Source organism: Phacochoerus africanus, chromosome 13, assembly GCF_016906955.1.
Source record: "Phacochoerus africanus isolate WHEZ1 chromosome 13, ROS_Pafr_v1, whole genome shotgun sequence".
NCBI classification, from domain to species: Eukaryota; Metazoa; Chordata; class Mammalia; order Artiodactyla; family Suidae; genus Phacochoerus; species Phacochoerus africanus.
This window is the reverse complement of record NC_062556.1, coordinates 20,012,075-20,035,884: the sequence shown is the minus strand read 5'-3', so window position 1 is coordinate 20,035,884 and position 23,810 is coordinate 20,012,075.

Here is a 23,810-nt window from a genome sequence, read left to right as displayed (position 1 = left end):
TTTTTTTTTTTTTTTTTAGGGCTGCACCCATAGCATATGGAAGGTCCCAGGCTATGCATTGAATCAGAGATGCAGCTGCTGGCCTATGCCAGATGCACAAGGGATCAAACCACATCTGCGACCTACACCACAGTTCACAGCAAGTCCAGATCCTTAACCCACTGAGCGAAGCCAGGGATCGAACCTGCATCCTCATGGATACTAGTCAGGTCCGTTATCACTGAGCCACAATGGGAACTCCCAATTTCTGTGTTTTTTTAATTGAATGTTTTTAAGGTGTGCAACTTGATAGTTTGATACATGTATACAGGGGGAAATATTCACCACCATCAGGCTACTTAACATATCCATCATCTCATATAGCTTCCATTGCCTGTTTATTGTTCTGCAGTAACACTTAGGATCTACCCTTTTAACAGATTTCAAGTATACAGCATAGTGTTGTTACCTATAAACACCATTTTATGTATTAGATCTCCACAATGATTTCATATTGCATAACTCAATTCTTTTAATTTTATTTTTTAATTATTTCCCCAATACAATTTTTTTTTCTCCTGTACAGCGTGGTGACCCAGTTACACATACATGTTCACATTCTATCTTCTCATATTATCATGCTCCATAATAAGTGACTAGACATAGTTCCCAGTGCTACACAGCAGGATCCCATTGCTAATCCATTCCAAAGGCAATAGTTTGCATCCATTAACCCCAAGCTCCCAATCCATCCCACTCCCTCCCCCTCCCCCCTAGGCAACCACAAGTCTATTCTCCAAGTCCATGATTTTCTTTTCTGTGGAAAGGTTCATTTGGGCCCTGTATTAGATTCCAGATATAAGTGACATCATATGGTATTTATCTTTCTGACTTACTTCACTCAGGATGAGAGTCTCTCGTTCCATATATGTTGCTGCAAATGGCATTATTTTTTCTTTTTTATGGCTGAGTAGTATTCCATTGTGTATATATACACCACATCTTCCTAATCCAATCGTGTGTCAATGGACATTTGGTTTGTTTCCATGTCTTGGCTATTGTGAGTAGTGCTGCAATGAACATGCGGATGCATGTGTCTTTTTAAAGTAGAGTTTTCTCCAGATACATGCCCAAGAGTGGGGTTGCTGGGTCATCTGGTAGTTCTATGTGTAGATTTCTAAGGTACCTCCATACTGTTCTCCATAGTGGCTGTACCAGCTTACATTCCCACTAACAGTGCAGGAAGGTTCCCTTTTCTCCACACCCCCTCCAGCATTTGGCATAACTAAAATTTTTACCCCTTGAGCAACATCTCTCCCATTTCCCCATGAACCCATCTCCTCATAATCACCATTCTACTGTTTCTAGGAGTTTAGCTATTATCAATGCCCGTGTAAATGGACTCATATGGTATTTGCCTTTTTGTGTCCGGCTTATTTCTCTTGGCACAATGTTTTCTAAACCTGTCTGTATTGTTACAAATAGCAGGATTTCCTTCTTCTTTTTTTTCTTTTTAGGGCCACACCTGCAGCATATGGAAGTTCCCAGGTTAGGGGTCAAATCAGAGCTGCAGCCAGCTACTGGCCTATGCCACGGCCACCACAACGCCAGATCCAAGACCCATCTGTGACCTACATCACAGCTTGCAGCAACACTGGATCATTAACCCACTGGGCAAGGCCAGGGATCGAATCCACATCCTCGTGGACACTAGTTGGGTTCTTAACCCACTGAGCACAATGGGAACTCCCAGGAGTTCCTTCTTATTTTAGGATGGAAGTAATATTCCATGTATGTACACAACGTTTTCTTTATCCATTCATCTATTGATGAGCATGTAGGTTGTTTCCGTATCTTGGCTCTGGTAAATAATGCTGCAATGGAGCTTTCTCTTTGAGATCCTGATTTCAATTCACATTGATAAATACCCAGAAATGAGATTTCTGGGTCAGGTGGTAGATATATTTTTTAATATTTTTAGAAACTTCCATGTCATTTTCCATAGCAGCTATACCAATTTACATTCACCAACAGTTTAAAAGGGTTGCCTCTTCTTCACTCTTTCCAACACTTGTTGTCTTTGTTTTTTTAATAATAGGCATCCTTACCTATGTTAAGGTCATTGTGGTTTTGATGTGCATTTTCCCGATGATTAATAATGCTGGGCACATTTTCATATACCTGTTAGCATTTGAGAGTGCATTCACTGCTCTTGGAAAACTGGTCAGAAAAATTAAAACAGACTCAAAAGTAAAAAATACATTCTTCATACAACAAGGGAGGATACAAAAAGTTACAGGGGAATAATCAGAAAATTCTCAATTGCTCCTCCATAGCAACTTTTAAAGCCAGAAACGTGGGTTAAGTTTTCCAAACTTTTGAGGAAATGCTACGTGCAATAATTTATTCAAATCTTACCCTTCAACAGGCATTCTCACGTTTGCAAGACTTGAGGTATATTACACTTGAAATGCTTTTGAAAATAACAACTTGATTATGGCTCCAGTTAACAAATAGAAAATCGATAAAAAAAGATCTCAGGCCCAATCAAAAAAATAGGCAGAAGATCTAAATGGACATTTCTCCAAAGAAGACAAAGAGCCAAAAAGCACATAAAAAGATGTTCAACACTGCTAATTATTAGAGAAATGCAAATCAAAACTACAATGAAGTATCACTTCACACTGGACAGATGGCCAGCATCAAAAAGTCTACAAGTAATTAATGCTGGAGAGGGCACGGATAAGAGGGAAACCTCCCACACTGTTGGCTAGAATATAACAACAACTATGGAGAAAAGTATGGGGGCTCCTTAAAAACTATATGTAGAACTTCCATGTGATCCAGCAATCCCACTCCTGAGATATATCTGGATGAACAAAAATTTGAAAAGATACATGCACCCAACATTTGTAGTAGCACTCCTTACAACAGACAAGACGTGGAAGCAACCTAAGTGCCCATCAACAGATGAATGGATAAAGATGTGTGTGTATACACATGCACACACAATGGAATATTACTCATCCATAAAAAATGAAATAATGCTATTTGCAGCATTATGCTAGAGACTATCATACTAAGTGTATGTCTCACTTATTTGTGAGACAGAGAAAGACAAATATAACTTATATGTGAAATCTAATTTTAAAATGGTACAAATGAACTTATTAACAAAATAGACTCACAGACTTTGAAAACAAAGCTATGGTTACATGAGGGGAAAAGGGGAGGAGGGATGAACTGGGAGTTTGGGACTGACATATACACACTGCTATATATAGAATAGACAACCAACAAGAACCTACTGTATAGCACAGGGAACTCTACTCAATATTCTGTAATAACCTACATGGGAAAAGAATCTGAAAAAGAATAGAAAAGTGTATATGCATAATTGAATCAATTTTCTGTACACATGAAATACAACATTATGAATCAACTATACTCTAATATAAAATAAAAATTAAGTTAAAAATAAAGATAAATAAAAGCCAGTGTTGGAGGTCCCTTCATGGCTCAGCAATTAACAAACCCAACTAGGATCCATGAGGATGCAAGTTCAATCCCTCGCCTCATTCAGTGGGTTAAGGATCCAGTGTTGCTGTGAGCTGTGGTGTAGGTCACAGATGCAGCTCAGAGCTGGCACTGCTATGGCTGTGGCATAGGCTGGCAGCTGTAGCTCGGATTCAACCTCTAGCCTGGGAACCTCCATGTGCCTCAGGTGCAGCCCTAAAAAAGCAAAAAGAAAAAAAAAAATCAGTGTTAATGATACAATGGATTCTTTTATTCTTCTTCTTCATCTTCTTTTTTTTTTTTGCCAACATTCATGACATCCAGATGTTCCCAGGCCAGGGACCGAACCCATGCCACAGCAGTGATAATGCTGGATCTTTAACCCACTGTACCACAAGAGAACTCCAATAACCAAGATTCTTAAAGAGACAACATAAAAGTTGGTACATGTGCTAAATAAATTCCAGTATTAGGATAGTGTTTTTTAAAAAAGAACTCAGGAAAAAAAATACATGATAAAAAGAATGAGAATAAACAACAGAATAGAAAGTATACCTTAAATGAAGTAAAAATAATAATATAACAAATACATGTTGGAAAGGAGAAGGAAGACATGGAGTCAAGAAGACAAAAATACTAATTTCATCATTTTTACAAACACTGAAAATTACTTAAACTGGTATTACTTAAAATGGCATTAATGTTTTAAAATTATTTATTCTGCAAGTATTTAATAAAGCTTTACTGCATGCATTTTAAGGACTGCTTAGAGGATCCAGTGGCAAATAAGATAAATTCCTCACCAGTATAAAACTCACATTCCAGAGGAGTTAAAAAAATACCCAATATGTCAACTGACTTGTAAAAATAAACTTCTTATAGTTTTAGATTTACACAACAATTGCAAAGATAGTACAGAGTTCCTACATAACCCACACGGTTTTCCTCTGTTATTAACATCTTACAGGCGCATGACACCTATTTCACAATTAATAAACCAAAACTGATACACCATTATTTACTGAAATTCAGAATGTAGCTCACACTTTGCACCGATTTTCTTAGTTTAAACCTAATGTCCTTTTTCTGTCTTGTGATCCCATCCAGATATCATGTTAGATTTAGTCTTACTGTCTCGTAAGGCTTCTCTAGACTGTGACAGTTTCTCAGACTTTCCTTGTTTTTGATGACTTTGACAATTTTGAGGAGCGCTGATTAGACATTTAGTAGAATGTCCCTCACTTGGGATTTGTTTGGGGTTTCTGGGGTTTTTTTCCCCCCATGATTTGACTGAATTTGTGAGTTTGGAGGAGGAAGGACACGGAGGTAAGGTGACATACTCACATCAAGGGCATATACTCTCAAGACACCTTATCACTGTTGATGTTTTCATGGATCTACCATGAAAGTTTCCACTGTAAAGTTACTTTTTTCTCTATCTATGCCATGCTCTTTGGGAGGAAGTCACTATGCACCCATCTTTAAGAAGAGAGAGTTGGAGTTCCCGTCGTGGCGCAGTGGTTAACGAATCCGACTAGGAACCATGAGGTTTCAGGTTCGATCCCTGGCCTTGCTCAGTGGGTTAAGGATCCGGTGTTGCCATGATCTGTGGTGTAGGTTGCAGATGCAGCTTGGATCCCGCGTTGCTGTGGCTCTGGTGTAGGCTGGCAGCTACAGCTCCAATTAGACCCCTAGCCTGAGAACCTCCATATGTTGCAGGAGTGGCCCTAGAAAAGGCAAAAAGACAAAAACAAAAACAAAAACAAAAAAAAAAGGAGGGGAGAGTTATAATTCAAGAAGATTACCAACATAAACTACTTGGAATTATTCTGCATAAAGGATTTCTCTTTTATGTCCCATTTCATTATTCATTCATTCATTTATATCAGAATGAACTCATGGCTGTTTATTTTATACTTTCGGTTGTAATTCAATACCACTTTATTTTGTTCAATTTTTTCTAGGTTTGGCATTGAGATGTGTCTCTGTGACATACTCTCACCGTGTGTGTGTGTGTGTGTAATGTACACCTTTAGTACTTATCCTTACTTTCTGGTACACCAACTCATCTTCTCTATTTCCTGCCTCAGTCCTAGATTCAGAGACACAATCTCATCTCCAAGGAATCCTTTTTTAATTTTTATTTTCAAGGAATGTTATTCAAAATTAAGATCTAGGTGTTCCATGTGCTCATTGCCCTGGATGTATCATTACTTCTAGGCTTTCTAACATAAGGAAATGTGTTTTTGCTCACCTGTGTGTATGCACATGTCTATAAATACTCTTCATATGTAGCCATCTGCATCTCTATTAAATTAATGACGAGTTCACAGTCTCTGCACGTAACCTATTACCATGTTGATCTCGCTAACTTCTCCTGTTTAGCTGTAATTTCCACTCCAGCAGTGAGGAATCTGGTTCCCACTCTACCCGTCCTTTGCTTAATTGTTCCGTTCCAGTGTGTAGATAGACAGAATGGTTTAAAATTGTCAACCTGTACTGCACACATAGGTTTATCAAGAACAGTGCTTGTCTACAGTTCCTTGTGCCCTTAGTTATTCAGAGTACTTTCATTTCCAAAGCAAATTTGTTCAACCCGCACTTCCCCCATCCTTCTTGGTGAGGTGGTTTCATACATGCTTAAGGCAGGTGATTCTTTGCTCACATCTTGTATGCCATCCTGACATCGCTGAACCTCCCAAATGCTTTTTAAAAAATTTTGTTACTTTGGGGTTCACTCTTGGTGCTACAAATTTCTTTGCGTTTTGCCAATGTGTAGTATCACATATCCACCATTAGAGAATCATATGGAATAGTCTCAGCCCCTAAAAATATCCCCTGAGCTTTACCTATTCAACACTCCCTCCCAACCCTGGGCTCCTGGAAGCTGCTGCTCTGCTTACTGTCTCTAGTTTTTCCTTTTTGGGGCAGAATATTGTAAAACTGGAGTCATTCTGTATTGACTTCTTTCACTTAACAACATGCATTTAAAATTAACCCATGTCTTTGTCCGGTGTGGCAGCTCTCTTTTAAATCACCGAATAGTATATTTCTATGTGAATGTACCACAGTTTATTTATCCACACACCTATTAAAAGGTATCTTGGTTGCTCCTAGTTTTTAATGATATGAATGAAGCTGCTATAAAACATTTGTGTGCAGGTTTTTATGTGGAGATAAATTTTCTAATCACTTGGGTACTATACTAGGGGTTCAATTGTTGTATCATATGGTAAGAGACTGTAAATAAAAAAGAAATTAATGACCTTCAAGGGGCTTATTGCCAAGCACATAAAGCAAGAGTTAAGAAATACTGCAGTGAGAACTAAATGTAAGCATGCTGTGGAGACAATGAAGAAAGGTGAATGTATTTATTCCATTAAAATCATAACTGCGTATGGCATTTGATGTAAAAAGGAGGGAGGGCCAAAGATGTATAAGAAAATTATAAAAATTCATTTAGTAATGGAATTCCACAGAGCGCCGAAAATCTAAATATGAAATTAACAATATTTGACAAGGACAGTAAAAACTGGAAAATTAAAGTGATGAAGTTTACTAATATGCCTGAGACTTGTTAAAACTGTATATAATTTCTGTCTCTCTCTATACATAAGCTACTTTTGAAATAATAAAATATTTAATGCTACATTCTAAAAACATTTTGGGTTTCCTATAGTAGGAGTTTCATTTTATTTTCTCATTTTGTAAAAAATACGAATTGCCCAATTATTTGAATAGCAATTGTTTAAGCTTTCATGTTGTATCTTTTTTAAAAATTTCATGGCTCTGGCGTAGGCTCTGATTAGACCCCTAGCCTGGGAACCTCCATATGCCACAGAAGCGGCCCTAGGAAAAGGCAAAAAGACAAAAACAAACAAACAAACAAAAACATGTCTTTGTCCGGTGGACAAAATGGAATACTACTCAGCCATAAAAAAGAACAAAATAATGCCATCTGCAGTAACATGGATGGAACTAGAGTCTCACACTGAGTGAAGTCAGTCAGAAAGAGAAAGACAAATACCATATGATATCCCTTATATCTGGAATCTAATATACGGCACAAAGGAAACGTTCCAAAGAAAACAAAACCATGGACTTGGACAACAGACTTGTGGTTGCCAAGGGGGAAGGGGAGGGACTGGGAGCTTGGGGTAAATAGATGCAGAATGTAGCCTTCGGGATGGATTAGCAATGGAATCCTGCTGTGTAGCCCTGGGAACTCTGTCCAGTCACTTATGATGGAACACTCAATGTGAGAAAAAAAAATGTATATACATGTATGCATAACTGGGTCACCATGCTGTACGGTAGAAAATATATGATAAAAAAAATTCTATTTCATTGCCTGGAGGAGGTGATGCAGGTGAGGTACACGTTTTTGAACAGATTAATTCCAAAATTAGTTTCTATTGCAAAAGCCCCTGTCCATCTTTCTAAATTTATCCCTCACTTGCCCCTATAAATATCTGCCGCAGTCAGGCTCTCCACATAACATCGCCTAAATGCTTTTCATCTTATCTGTAGTTTCGCTCATGCTTCCCCCTTTATCCACTGTGCTCACTTGACTGCATTCTTCCTGTTCATCTCTCCCAGGGAAGTCCTCCTCTCACAGTCCCACTGATCATGTACCTGGGATACTGCTTCACTGCACTGCCCATAGAACATAAAATATGTCCCCTTTCATTGACATTTGCCCTTTTTCACGCATGACCTGGCTCCCCAACTAGACTGTTCATCTGTGATATATAGTCTTCTATTTCTTGCTTGTTCTAATAAATTCCTGGTGACTGGCTCTCAACAAGCCTTCAGGTACTACCCAAGGTGGATGGTAGTGAGGGATGCTTCTAATGACGTCGGTGACTGGGAAGGTTACGTCAACGACTGTCTTCAAAATGGGTCTGTCCACATAATCCGACGTGAAGGAAAAAATCGCAGTGTTAACACTGAAGACTTATTAGATGTTAATACCGTCCATAGTCATTTTCCCCAAGCCCTGGGGATGCTATTCTTCTTCCCATTTTAATGGCTATTCAGAAGCCGAGGAACCATTCCAAGGTTACACACAGGGGGTGGGTGGGGGGTTCCTGTCCCCTAAAGCCTTGCTTTTCAGTGATGTGCGGAAGCATCATGAGAGCTGAAAAGGCTTGATGAGAAAACCAGCTGGGTGCATCCGGGCCCAGGTCAGGGGTGAGGGACCAACTGCTACCTGGCAGTAAAGATTCTCTTTTGAAAGCTTGTAGTCACTGAGATTCAAACTGCTACTCTGAACCCTTGGCATTGTAACTTTCCAAGCAATTCTTCCTTAACACCTTAGAATTTATGCCCGTTTAGCTCTGGAACGATAATAAGGCACAACTTAACTTCCCCAAACATCTTGTTCCTGATAAATAGAGTCTTTTATGAGACATGTCACATCCATAGGTTCGGGAAAGATATGACAGTCTAAAATACTAGCCTTCTTATAAAGACTTTTACCAGAAAAAGAAGATATAATTAAAAAGAAGATATAATTAATAAACATAGATCATCCTTTAAAAAATATTCTTCTATTGATTCCAAATATCTTCATTTGGAGATGACGGAAACTGTTCCCCTTTCCCTTTTGTCACCCAAAGTCTCCAGCAAGTATCTTGACCCAGAGAAATGTCAGCCTGGAGTAAAACAGACCCAAGGCACTTAGCTTCCCTCTATCTGCTACAAGTTCCTTAGGACAGGATCTGCTTTTCCTGGCTTGTTTTGTTCTTAATTTTGATTAAAACCTAGTGGAAGATATTTCTATAGAAATGTTCAGTATTCTGTGTTGCGCTATTTGCACTGGGGTATGTAATCAGCACTATTAACCAGAAGCTCTGAACATCTGGAGATTACATCTTCTGAAATAAAAATAATGAAAGAAACAAGTGTATCCCATGATCTTTGGGCTATTGAGGAGTTATGACTTCAATTGCCACAGAGTAAGGTAACTCTGATAAATAAGAGTCTCTTTTATTTAGCAGAAACAGGCCAAATGATTGCTCAAAGACTAAAGAGGTTTGGTCCATTGATAATGCGGTATGTTTCATTTGATTTTTTTCAGTCATTTATTAAATAAAATGCTCAGAGATCTCATCTAAAACTTCCTGGTCTCTACCTATGTAATTGGAAGCACATTAGGCTCTCCCATCAGCCAAGGTTTCCAAACAATAGTCTGCAATCGCCTCTACTTCTTAAAGGCCCACTTAACTCACAAACTATAATGAAACTGCTCTTGCCAGTGTCATTAATGACCCCATAACTGTATACCTTTGTTTATGGCCACACCCACATTATATAGAAATTCTAGAGCCAGGGACTGAATCTGAGCCATGGCTGCAACCTACCCCACAGCTGCAGCAAGGCTGTATCCTTTAACCCACTATACTGGGCTGGGGATTGAACCTGTGCTTCCACAGCAACCAGAGCCAGTGCAATTGGACTTTTAAGGACTGCACCAGCGGCCTATGGAAATTCCCAGGCAAGGGGTCCAATCGGAGCTACAGCTGCTGGCCACAGCCACAGCCGATCTGAGCCACGTCTGTGACATACACCACAGTTCACTGCAATGCCGTATCCTTAACCCACTGAACGAGGCCAGGAATCGAACACACAACTCCTGGTTCCTAGTCAGATTCATTCTTACTGTGCCACGACAGAAACTCCTGGGTTCTGAACCCACTGCACCACAGCAGGAACTCATGATAATTGTGTATCTCGATAAACATGTTTTAGTACTATTCTTATTGGGCCACTGTGATATTTTTGGCACTGCTTACCTCTCCCATGTTCTTAAAACTCTCTTCCTTACATGTCCCTGGTTCATCTTGAACTTTTTTTAAATCTAACTTCTTTGCAGATTTCTCCTATTTTTACCATTCTTAATATTTGGAATTCCTCAAGGTTCATGTTTGGCCCACAGCTTTGTGCTGCTATACACCTGTCCTACATCCTGGGTGATTTCAGGTATCTTTTATGGTTTGAGCCACTACCTATATGCTGATGGCTCCAAAAGTTACATTTTCAGGTCAGATAAACCCCCCCAGAGCTTCAGACTCCTATCCCCAAGTGCATCGTGACTATCCTAGAAGATGAGCTCAAAGTCAGCATAGTCAAAACTAAATTTGCCGTACTCTTGTCTACACCTGCTCTCCTTTTATGTAGGTCAGTTGCCTCCATCCGTTGCCCTGTCACTCCAGCTAGAAGCCTGAAAAGTAATCTACCATCTACCATCTTTCACATCCCAGACTCAATAAATTGGGCAATTTCACCTCACATGTAGGTCTCATTTCCACTCCCTCTCCTTCAACTTGACCCTTTTTAATATGCCATGTTTCAGACCTTCGTGGTCTCTTGTCTACACTGTGATAATAACCCCTCCATTCTATTCCCTAACTCCAGTTTGCTGTATTACTTCTCAGAGACCTACCTAAGACACAAAGCCATCCCTTCCACGGCTTCCCTTTGTCTCTAAAATAAACAAGTTCCACGGTTTAACCTACAGGGTATTTGTGACCTGACTTCTTCACACCGCTTTAACTTGACCTTTTGTGTCTTCCTCTACTTTCCTCTTTCAGTAAACTGCTCTTTCCTTTCAATGTCAAGTTTCACAGGCTTTACCATTCTTAATCTTTTCTCCATAGGGGACTACTGAGATAAAAACAATTCTTTTGTGCTGAACACGTAAAATGTATTTTAAAAATAAAACATTGGTTTTCCAGGGGAAACATCAACCACAATCTGAGGTTATGTGACTTTAGTGTGTGTATGTATGCATGAGTGTGTGTACACACAAATATATAAAGGCTGGGCAATACTGTCTTTAGTGTGAGCAGAAAGACAGTATCTTTGTGTTTGATTTTGATTTCTGTGGGTGGTCTTTTAAAGGTGTTGATTGCGCTCTTCGCCTTTTTAGTAAGAAATAATGTGTGCGCGTGTGTACATGCATGTGGTTTATATGTGCACATGTGATAAGGTGCGTGAATAATTACGGACTTAAAGGTTTTTGCACAGGATGCTGATGAACATTGATTTAATTTCTCCAACTGTCATCCATGAACGACTTCTGCTTTTAAAAGGAATTGGTTCTTCAGCAATGAGAGCTTTTAACACTGGGTTATGTAAATATTGCAATGTCCCTTTTAACAGCTGTGTTTTCTCCATGTGTATTTTTAGCAGGAGCGCTTGTAAAAGCAGAACCGTGTGTCCTTCCGCCCAAAGCCCTCCCTACCTGCATCCATCCGTTTTCTTGTCTTTTTCCCCCCCACCCCCAGTAAGCAATCATCGCACTTATCTTGCACTGAAATGTTGATTTTTCTCAATAATTTGTCATTTTACTTATGAGTTTTATTTTTTTTCTATTATAGCTGATTTACAGTGTTGTCAATTGCTACTGTACAGCAAAGCGACTCAGTCGTACATACATATATACATATATACTTTTTCTCACCTTAGCCTTCATCATGTTCCATCACAATTAACTGGACAGAGTTCCCTGTGCTGCACGACAGCATCTCGTTGTTTATCGACTCCAAATGTAATAGTTTGCATCTATTAACGCCAGACTCCCAGTCCATGAAATGTTGATTTTTAAGGGAACATATTTTAAAGGGCTCACCTTTTTGTTTTCTTAATAAGATCACTTCCTGGACATGTGTTACATGGATATTTGAATTCTAATGAATAGTCAATGTTTGGATATGTATGTCTCTATTTATGATGGTGACGCCAGGAGAGGGCAAAATGTCCCCAAGTGTTCTTAAGAGGCTTTCCTTTGACCCTGCCAACCAAATCCCACTTATTCATTCATCAGTCATCTAAAGGATTCCAATTTTTTTAAGATTGAAATCATGCCTCACTGCCTCACTGTATTTATAGTGTTGTGAGGGCAGCAGCAAGTAAACTAAAATTATTGAGTAATATATACAAAATACCACAACTAGATATTTGGAGAGGACTAATGAAGCGGAAAGGAGGGTACCTGGCACCCAGGAAGGGTTGAGAAAGCTACCAGGAGGATGATCCATACGGGTCGAATACTCGGGAACTTCATCCAGGCCCTTCAACTCAACCTACCCTCCTCAAAGCTATTTTGAGATATTTCCATAATCCCTCTCAAATGACTGCACAATTTGAAAGGAAGAATGGGTCATGCCGAGTTCTAAATTAATTTAATTTTGTCCTATCTTATTTTAAAAGTTAGCAAAAGTTATCACTAAGCCTTCACTGAGCACCTACTGTACACCAGATATTGTGCTAAGTGTTTGGAATATAAAAATGAGGAAGAAACAGCCCCTGTACGAAGGACCTAAAAACACCTGGAAATAATGAGTAACTAGTACAGTAATTATGACACACAACCGTCGTTTGTAGGATTACAGAGAAAGTTCAGGAAACCCAGCAGTATTCAGGATGCGAGGTAAGAAGGCCAAGAAAAGGCAGGTGCATGAGGTGACAGCTGAGTTGAGTAGGGTGAGTAGGAGGTAAGGAGAGAGCAGGGCAGGTCCTAGAGGAAGGAATGTGATAAGCAAAGCCAAGGAGGTGAGAACCCTCGCAGGGTTTCATGAAAACATCCTAAGGTGTGGTGAGAACTCAGACAGGTGTTAGGTTTGGGAGAACTTAAAGCAACGTACAAACAAAGAGCAAGAAAGCAAGCTGCAGGGTCGGCAGGGACAACGTTGTATAGGGCACTGTGATTTCATGAGGGGAGGCTGAGGCTGCAAAGGACCCGCGAGTGTCACTGACTTGGAACAACAAAGGCACATAACTCACATAACTCACAAAGGACCCGGGGTCTGGGTCCACCTTGGCTCTGTGCCATGGGCCTTCTTTATTTCAGGACCCAGGCACCCCCATTTGAGACATCATTCTTGTGACAAAGGACAAATAGTCCTGCCAGTGGAACTCCACGTGACGCTTAATGCTTCTGCTCCAATGTGATGCATATCTTTTCTACTCATGGTTCACTGGGAGGCGGAAGTTCCTGGCCCAGGGATCGAACCTGCACCACAGCCGTGACAATGGCCATGAGGGGCTCCACAGATCTATAATTTTTTAATGTGTTTGTGTTCTTTTTTATGGCTATTGGATTAAGTTCACATAAGCTTTGAAAAATAAACAGGCCAGCTTTTCCTCTATTTTTCAGAAATAACTGTGAAAATGATTATGTATTGGTTATTTTTTTCCACCAGCATTTCTTATTGTGGATATTTGCACTTTGCTATTTTTCCTTACACTATTGCACTGATTCCCAGCTCAGACTGCTGATGAAAATCATCTGGAATGTATACATATCATAAACCTAGGCCCTTCCTGTAACACAGTAAAGTAAGAATCTCTCGAGTAGAGAGAGAAAAAGCATCTATTTTTAAAAGCAGGTATTTTTAAAAAAATCCCTCTGCACAGGTGATGATAATGTGCAGTCAGGAACACCCTTGAGTTAGTTTATTTACTCAATAAATAACTTTCGAATGAATTCTAACATCTTTTTGGTTTTCGTCATTCTTTTATCTGCCTTGTATTAATTTTTGTTTTCTTGCGGTTCATTTTGTTTTTCTAAATTTCATGTCAATATTTATATATTTGTGTATATTATTCTGATATCTTTATATGCTTTATACAGTATAAAGTTTTGAATTTTCCTGAGTTGCTTTACCGACATCCCATACATTCTGATCTATATACTATTATTAACATTAATTTTCGTTAATTCTGCAGTTGTACTTGGTAGTTGCTTTCTCAAGTTTTTGCGAGGGTTTTTAATTGAAGTGTAGTTGATTTAAAATACTATATTAGGGAGTTCCCGTTGGCGGCGTAGTGGAAACGATTCTAACTAGGAACCGTGAGGTTGTGGGTTCAATCCCTGGCCTCGCTCAGTGGGTTAAGGATCTGGCATTGCCATGAGCTGCGGTGTAGGTCGCAGACGCGGCTCGGATCCTGCATTGCTGTGGCTGTGGTGTAGGCCAGTGGCTGCAGCTCCAATCAGACCCCTAGCCTGGGAACCTCCATATATGCTGCAGGTGTGGCCCTGAAAAAAGACAAAAGACAAAAGTAAAATAAAACAAAACGAAATAAAGTAAAATAAAATACAATATTAGTTTCAGGTGTACAACATAGTGATTCAATATTTTTTTAGGTTATATTCCATTTATAGTTATTATAAAATAACAGCTATATTTCCCTGTGCTGTGCAATATACCCTTGTAGCTTATATGCGTTATACATAGTAGCTTGTGCCTCTAAACCTCCATCTCTATCTTGCAACTCCTCCTCTTCCCAGTAACCACTGTTTGTATTCTTTATCTGTGAATCTATTTCTGTTCTGCTATATAAATTCATTTTTTAGATGCCACATATAAGTGATATTTACAGTATTTGTATTTCTCTGATTATTTCACCAGGTATAATACCATCCACATTGTTGCAACTGATAGCCATTAAAAAGAGTAACATTCTAAGTAATATTCCATTGTATATATGTACCATATCTTCTTTATCCATTCAACTGTTTTGTTTTGTTTTGTTTTTTTCATCTTTTTAGGGCTACACACAGGCCATATGGAGGTTCCCAGGCTAGGAACCTCCTAGCCTGGTCAAAGCTACAGTTGCAGGCCTATGCCACAGCCACAGCAATGCCAGATCCAAGCCACATCCCCAACCTATATCATAGCTTGTGGCAACGCCAGATCCTTAACCCACTGAGCAAGGCCAGGGATTGAACCCGGATCCTCATGAATACTAGTTGGGCTCATTTCCACTGAGCCACAACAGGAACTCTGGGTCTAGGTTTCTTTCAGCTCTCCTATTGGTCTCACTAATGCTCAAACCAGCTAAGGGGACATGTCTTCCCAGCATCAGACCCTGGGGCTGTGGTACCCATCATGGGGCTGAAACCACTTACTCCCCAGGAAGGACCTCTGAGCCGTTCGCCATCCTTCTCTCTTGTGTCCCCGTTCCAGGGACACAGGTCCCAAACTGAGCTTTTCTCCTCCATTCCTACCCAGTTCCATGTGAACCTTTCTTTATGGGCTTGGTTGTACAAGAGTCTTTCTGCCAGTCTTCAGTTTGTTTTTAGTCAGAATTTTGCTCCACATGTAGATGTATTTTTCACATGTATGTGGGGGAGGTTAGTCCTGCATCTTCCTTTTCTGCCATCTTGACCTCCCCTCTATTGGCTCTGAGTTTCTGAGTAGAATTTTTTAATTTTCAGATGGAAGAAAATTTTAAATTATTATTATAAATTTCTCAGTTTTATTACATTGATTATCAGGAAATCGGAGTGCCTATTGTGACTCAGTGGCTAATGAATCCAACTGAGAACCATGAGGTTGTGGGTTCCATCCCTGGCCTTGCGGTGTGGTTATGGATCCGGCGTTGCTGTGAGCTGACGTGTAGGTCGCAGACGTGGCTCGGATCCCTCGTTGTTGTGACTGTGGCATAGGCCAGCAGTTACAGCTCCGAGCCTGGGAGCCTCCATATGCCACGGGTGCAGCCCTAGAAAAGACAAAAATAAAAATAAAAAATAAAAAAAATAAAGGGGCAAATGCTGACTGTATGCTCTCTCTCTCATGGAATTTACTGAGCCTTAATTTGTAGCCCACTAATATTTAATTTTTATGAATATTCCATGTGTACTTGAAAACATGGTATGTTATGTATTTTCAGTGAAGAGATATATATATACATACAGACATAATTTTCCTTATTATTTATGTATTCTATACTTGGTCCACATGCTCCACTTTGGACTTAGATAAAGAAGTAAATCAAAGCACCCTGCTACTGGGCTAGGCTAGAACATTGCCTGCAAATTCTGCTTTAGAAATGTTGCTGCCATGTTAATTGCTGCCTAGTCTCTAGCGCTACAAATCACCCATGTGCACATTATATGGTTTTTGAGCTAGAGTTCTTTGTTACCCTTTGGTTTTAAATTTGTTTGTATTTACCTAGCTTTCCCTATTTTTAAAAAAGAATGCTTAATTTTTTTTTCTTTTTTTTTTTGTCTGTTTGCCTTTTCTAGGGCCTCACTCGAAGGCACTAGGGGTCAAATTGGAGCTGTAGCTGCCCACCTATGCCAGAGCCACAGCAATGCAGGATCCAAGCCGTGTCTGCAACCTACACCACAGCTCATGGCAACGCCAGATCCTTAACCCACTGAGCAAGGCCAGGGATCGGACCTGCAACCTCATGGTTCCTAGTCGGATTCTTTAACCACTGAGCCACAATGGGAACTCCCTTTTTTTTTTTTTTTTTTTTTTAATTTTATCTCCTGGATAAAGCCTACAGGAAAATTCTTTTACTGGGAGAATTAAGTCAGAATTCATTTCTGAAAATTCCATTTGACTCTGCTCTCCTCCTTCCCACCCACTCCCACCCTCCATGTCCAATTTGGTAGCAAGCCCCCTAGATAATATGACAGAGCTCACCGATTACCTGGTGAAAACCACTCCATTTCTGTCATTCTCACCACCCTAGCCTGGGCTCATTTCACTGGTTGTCCAGACTCCACCAGGAGTCCCCTGTCTGGTAGCCCCTTTCCTCATGGAAATCAGAAGTCAGAAATGCCCCCCTTCTTTTTGTTTAGGGCTACACCTGTGGGATATGGAATTTCCCAGGCCAAGAGATGAATGGTAGCTGCAGCTGCCAGCCTATACCACAGGCACAGCCACACCACATCTATCTGAGCTGCATCCATGACCTATACTTCAGCTTGTGGCTACACTAGATCATAACCCTGTCAGGGAGGCCAGGGGATCAGGGATGGAATCTACATCCTCACAGACACTACATCAGGTTCTTATCCCACTGAGCCACAATGGGAACTCCCAGAAATGCTTTAAAAAAAAAAAAAAAAAAAAACACTCAATTCGATCATGTCACACCTCTGTGCAACACATTATAAATGTTTTCCCCTAAAATTCAAGGAAGGTCATCTGTATGGGCCTATGCTTTCTTTTCCCCTGACTAATGTCAACCTCATCTCATGCCACCATCTCCTAAGTGATAAATATTCTGGCATCTTCTAGTTCTTCCAGCACAGTATCATTTTCTTTCTGGAACATTATCTACTCTGTTTCTTCTACCTGGAACTGCCTTCACTTCTCTCTATATCCAATTAGCTTTTACTCACCTCCCATGGCTCAGCTCAAATATTTCTCAAGAGACCATTCCCCACCTATATTAGGCCCTTCCTGTTATTTATTTGAAAGACATTTTCCTTTATTGCACTTACATAGTTGCTACTTACAGAGCTATATGTGGGCTGTCTGTCCCTCCCCTGCTAGTGCTCTGTTCCTTTATAAGAGGACTTGTCTCTGTATTATTTATTCTCATCTATCTAGCATCTAGTGGTTGTCAAGTAGAAAGCCTCTACATATATTAGTTGAGTTGAACAAGTTTCAACTACGTTGGAGGAAATTCAGTCTTTGAGAATTTAGATGACTTTGCTTCTGCATTAAAACTTTGGGGGGAGTTCCCACTGTGGCTCCATGAGTTATGAACCCAACTAGTATCCATGAGGATTTGGGTTCAGTCTCTGGTGTCACTCAGGGGGTTCAGGAGCCAGCCTTGCCGTGAGCTATGGCATAGGTCACAGATGTGGCTTAGATCCCATGTTGCTGTGGCTGTGGCATAGGCCTGCAGCCACAATGCCAACTCAACCCCTAACCCAGGAACTTCAAGATGCTGCACTTCTGGCTCTAAAAAGCAATAAATAAATAAATAAAACTTTGGGAGAATCATACTACTTTGTGGTTCTAGTCGACTCCTGTAAGGATTTTGAGAAATTTTCATTACACAAAGTCAATAAAGGTTAAAATGAAGTCATAGGTATATGTAACCGCACAAGCCCCAGTCAGATACTGGCTGTGCAAACAGTGCCTGTTTAGCCCTTGTTCTCTGGTCTCCATTCATCCAAGGCAGCAATATTCAGACTGGGTAACACTGCCCCAGGCTTGTTAAGCCCAAGAGCACGAATCATATTTGCAGGGGATCCAATGCCATGTCCACTTACACTAACATTCGATTTCTTTGTTGTTGTTGTTATTATAACGTTATTGACTTTATTCCCTATGCTGAATTTTTTTATTACTCAGTGAATTCATTACATTTATAGTTGTACAATGATCATCACGATCCAATTTTATAGGCTTTCCATCGCACAACCCCAGTGCATCCCCCACCTCCCAAACGAGTCAGAACCTACTGACCTCGAGAAGGTAACAGGAAAAACTCTTTTATCCTGTGACACTAAAAAACATTAACATGAACAGCGTCACTGTTATTTTGCCATGAGATTCTCTTCAAGGGAGACAGAGGTCCTCAAGGAGCTAAAATTAAAAACTGGAATTTAAAAATCTTCTTTTGTGGCAGGGGGACAAGAAGTAGACAGAAGCAAAGTGTAAAAGAAGATAAAAGAGCAGACTTTCAAGTTACTTTTCATCTTGGGGGGTGGAAGGGAAAAAAAAAAGTTCCTGAGAGCTTTCTCAATATAGGAAGTGTGGATATTCTTGGCCTAATTCCTGTCTGGCACATCTCTGCTCTGCTCTTCTCCCCACCATCCCTCCCCCAAGCCCTCTGCTGAGCTCTCATTTGCATAATGAAACTGCTTGACAGAGATGCTAAGAGCATGGAACAAGTCATGCACTGAGCCAAGGATTCTTCAAATGCCATCCTGACCCTGATCCCACAATGCAAGGGAAACCGGTAAACCATGCGAAGAGAAAGCTGCAATGTCGTGCTGATATTCCAAAGGCCCTGACATATGTTTTCGAAACTGAAGAATCTGTCATGAGCCCACTGGCCTGAGGGCAGAATGAAATTGTGCACCACCAAGGGGGTGGGGAGGGGATATGAAGATTTGTGAGAACTGAAATGGAACTTTTAAATATGTGGCGCAGCTCCTGGAGCTGGTCAAGGCTGACCCCGTATATGTGATGAGTTAATTCTCTCCATGATGGGCATGACTTGTCCCATTAAATTCCAGCCACTAGAGTCACTGGGTTGGGTAAATTCCCTTTGGGAAATTACTCCTAAAATATACATAATTTATCTGGTGGTTGATGATTTTCATACACGCATATATATACATATATCTATAAGAAGTCAAGAATTTTTTTTTTCTCAAAACACTGAGGAATAAGACAAAGGGCTAATTCTGAGTAGGGCAAAATTGTGGAGAATAAAGGGGGAAGCACATGCTAGTTAAGTTTGATCTGAAAGAACATTGTAATATAAGGCCTTAGGCATGAAGGTTGATGCAGAAAATAGGCTTTTGCCTTCCCCTTCAGCTTTGCCTTAGGCCTACTCTGCTGATGTGCCCAATCACCAGATCTTTAATGGTGTTCAAAGGAAAACTCATTTAAAACACTTGTGAGCTGAAGCATACGTGGATTTTGATACGTCTTAGCTAAAGTCTGAATGGAGATGTTGGCCAGAACACAGGCAGCAAAGTCCTTCTTGGTGGGAGTTACTGGGCTGCCATTGCAGTGCAGACTAACCCCCACCATAGCCTGACTCCCTCCTGAGCAACATCTGCTGGTCAGTGATGTTTCACACATCATCCTGTGGGGTTTAATATTAATTATAGCATGCAGGGTGAACCTCAGCATCCACTGGTTCCAGCTCTGCTGCTGCTGAGGAATATAAGCTTTGTGATAGCAGATGCCTTGTCTGATCTGTGCCTGGCTGTATTCCCAGTACCTAAACCAATACTGTTACATGATCAACACTAAATAAATGTTGGGTCAACAAATGAATGAATGAATGAACAAAGAGGAAGCTAAAGCTCAGGGAAGAGACCAACTCACCTGGTTTTAAAACGGAATGTCCTACAATGCAGGAACCATCTCGGTCCCAGACAAACCAGACAGTTGAGGTAGTTGAGGACTCTATTGTCCATCCACATGGATGAAACTCATATGGGTTGGGCATGAGAGCTTATTCGTCCAACAAATGCTTTTTCAGCATAAAACATGACCCAGACACTGCCCCAGGCACTAGGATGAGGTCAGTGCCTGAGACATACAAACACCTACTCAAATGGAGTGGGTATCCTGGCATGGTGGTCCTTAAGTATACAGACTAATGGATACACGGATAGTACAAGATCAGGTAGCAAGATGTTATATGAAGAACAATGATGCGGCATAAAAGAAAAAGAGTGATGGGGTAGGGGCCCTGTTTTGGGTATGGTGATTGGCAAACATCTCCCTGATTTGAGTAGTGTCCCTCCCAAATGAAGTAAGGGGGTGAACTTTGAGGATGCATGGGGAATGTATGCCGACACAGGAAAAGCAAATGCACAGGCCCTGAAGCAAGAGTGTGCTAGGCTGTTGGAAGAACCACACTTTGTTCTTGTTTGACCCACTCTCTGGAGTTTAGTGCTACAAGAAAGCCAGCCTGTATGACCATCTTGCTTCATCTGTGCATTCCTTTATTTATCCACTTATTTTAAAGTCATTGGTCTAGATTTCTACTCTGCGCCAGGGGCTATCCATACACCATCAGACAAAGATGGCATTGCCTCATTCTTGCCTAGCCTTTCCCAAGGGACAGGGCCACGCCCCAGTATCTTCAGTGGCTGTCAGAAGCTATACTCTGAAGACATTAAAGATTTTAACCAACCCTACAGCCTGACTAATCTCCCCATTCCATAGCCTGGGAGGTACTGATGTTAGGTTCCCCTCCTGAGGTTCATCGCTGCAGCAAATTACAGAGTTGGATCATTGAAAGGACTCATGACATTCTCTAGGGTATGCAGCACTCTTCTTGGGCTTTCATCAAGGTAAGAATGTGATACAGCAGGAAAAGTAAAGGCAGGCAGATGTCAGAGTTCTGAGTCCTCCAAGGAGAGTTCCCAGTGTCTTCTCTCAAGAGTGCAGGCTGTGCTTCAACTTTGGATGATTACCCTCTAAGACACTAGAAAAGTACCTTGATCCCAGCAAAGGCACATGTCTATTGAGAGTCTTACATCCCTTTGATTTATCGGGCTAAAATCAAGCTGGCTAACCAGTTAGATTGGGGCGAACCATCAACCTGCACATTTTCTTTTTTTTTTTTTGGTGGTGTTGTTATTGTTGTTGTTGTTGTTGCTATTTCTTGGGCCACTCCCTCAGCATATGGAGGTTCCCAGGCTAGGGGTTGAATCGGAGCTGTAGCCACTGGCCTACGCCAGAGCCACGGCAACGCGGGATCCGAGCCGCGTCTGCAACCTACACCACAGCTCAGGGCAACGCCGGATCGTTAACCCACTGAGCAAGGGCAGGGACCGAACCCGCAACCTCATGGTTCCTAGTCGGATTCGCTAACCACTGCGCCACGACGGGAACTCCAACCTGCACATTTTCAATAAACCCTGCACAGAAGGTAGTGCAAGATATATCCAAGGTAATTTTGGAACCCCCTTAGCATATTTTAAGTCATGAGCTACCACTTTTTCTTTTTTGGCTACCCCACAGAATATGGTGTTCCTGAGCCAGAAATCAGATCTGAACCGCAATTGTGACCTATACTGGAGCTGTAGCAACTGTAAATCTTTTTAACCCACCGTGCCTGGCTGAGGACTGAACATGCATCCTGGTGCTGCGGAGACACAACTTATCCCTCTGTGCTACAGTAGGAACTCACCACTTATCCCTCTGTGCTACAGTAGGAACTCTCACTTTTCATCCTTATCTTGGCAGAAGGTCAGGACCAGACTCCCATGTACTTTCACCACTGTCACAGCAATTGCTTTTAGCACTAAACAGCCAAAAATGTGAAACTCCATCTGTGTCCATCTTCTTCCTTCTCTACCTGCCCACCTCTTCCAGATCCACAAATTAAAACATACTTATCCACCTGCTGAATCCTGAATATACAGCTTCTGCCCATATGTCCATTTTGCCACTTAGTATCTCTGCTTAAATACCCAGTAGGCATCTCCAACCTATTAGGCTCAACATAAATCTCCCATTTCTCTGTCCAGTCCCTTGCCTCTCCCAGGCAGTCCCTTCCCAGTACGCAGCACAAAAACTCATCCGCTTCCCTTACCACTGACATTCAAACATCAGCACATTCATCATCTTTCTTTCAACAAGATTCCAATTTTGACACCAACATGCTTCAGGCTAGATTATATTTACAGAACAGGCAAGGAGGGTGAGTTGGGGGGTGAAGGGGGGGACAGCTTATATAAACCTGAGAACTTCCTTTCCAGTGGTAGCAAGAACTGAGGCTAGAACTTGAAATACCCAAAGCCCAAGACCAAGAAAAAGAATGCGAAGTGAGGCCTTAGATGGGCTCAGAGGCACACAGCTCCTCAATATTCAAGTGAAGCATTCTGAAGCACTAGCCACAAGAAAACCTTGAGATGAAAGCTGTCCCTGCCTCAGACAAGAAATATGTGACATAGTTTCTGCTGGGAAAAGAAACAATACAGAGTAAGGCCAGCTCAGGACTAAGAGAAAGAAAGGAAACCAACCTACCTGAGTTGGTTAAGGGTGGATTTTGATCTAAGAAGAGGTTGGTTGAATTTACTTTGGTTGAGGTGGGTAGTTTTCAGGCAAAAATAAAGTTAATTTCTTAATGCCCAAGATGAGAGCTAGCAAATTCTACCTGTACATCAACTAAAAGAATAAACTGTTTATTTCAGAAAAACTTCGTATTTTATCTGAGGCTTCAGAATGTAAAGAGGTTTGCTGAATTCGACTGATACAAATGCAAACAAAATCATGTAATTGTGGAAACTCAAATATACTCCTTTTAGAGTCACAATTGACACAAATAGAGTAACTTTCTCACAAAAAAATATAATTCATACGAGCATTGCTAAATAGGCATTTGGCATCTTATATATTAAAAATAAGTCACTTAACATGATACTATACATAGAAAACCCTCAAGATGCTACCATAAAACTACCAGAGCTCATCAATGAATTTAGTAAAGTTGCAGGATACGAAATACTACACTGAAACTCTTGCATTACTATATACTAACAATGAAAGTCCCCTTTACTAAGGAAACAATCCCATTTTCTACCACATCAAAAAGAATAAAATATCTAGGTAAGAAACCTACCTAAAGAGGCAGAAGACCTGTCCTCTGAAAACTATTAGATGCTGATGAATGAAATAAAAGATGACACAAACAGAAAAATATATCTAGTTCTTGGATTGAAACAATCAATATTGTCAAAATGACTATACTATCCAAGGCAATCTACAGATCCAATGCAATCTCTATCAAATTACCAATGACATTTTTCATAGAATTAAATCAAAAATTATTTCAAAATTTGTATGGAAACACACCAAATA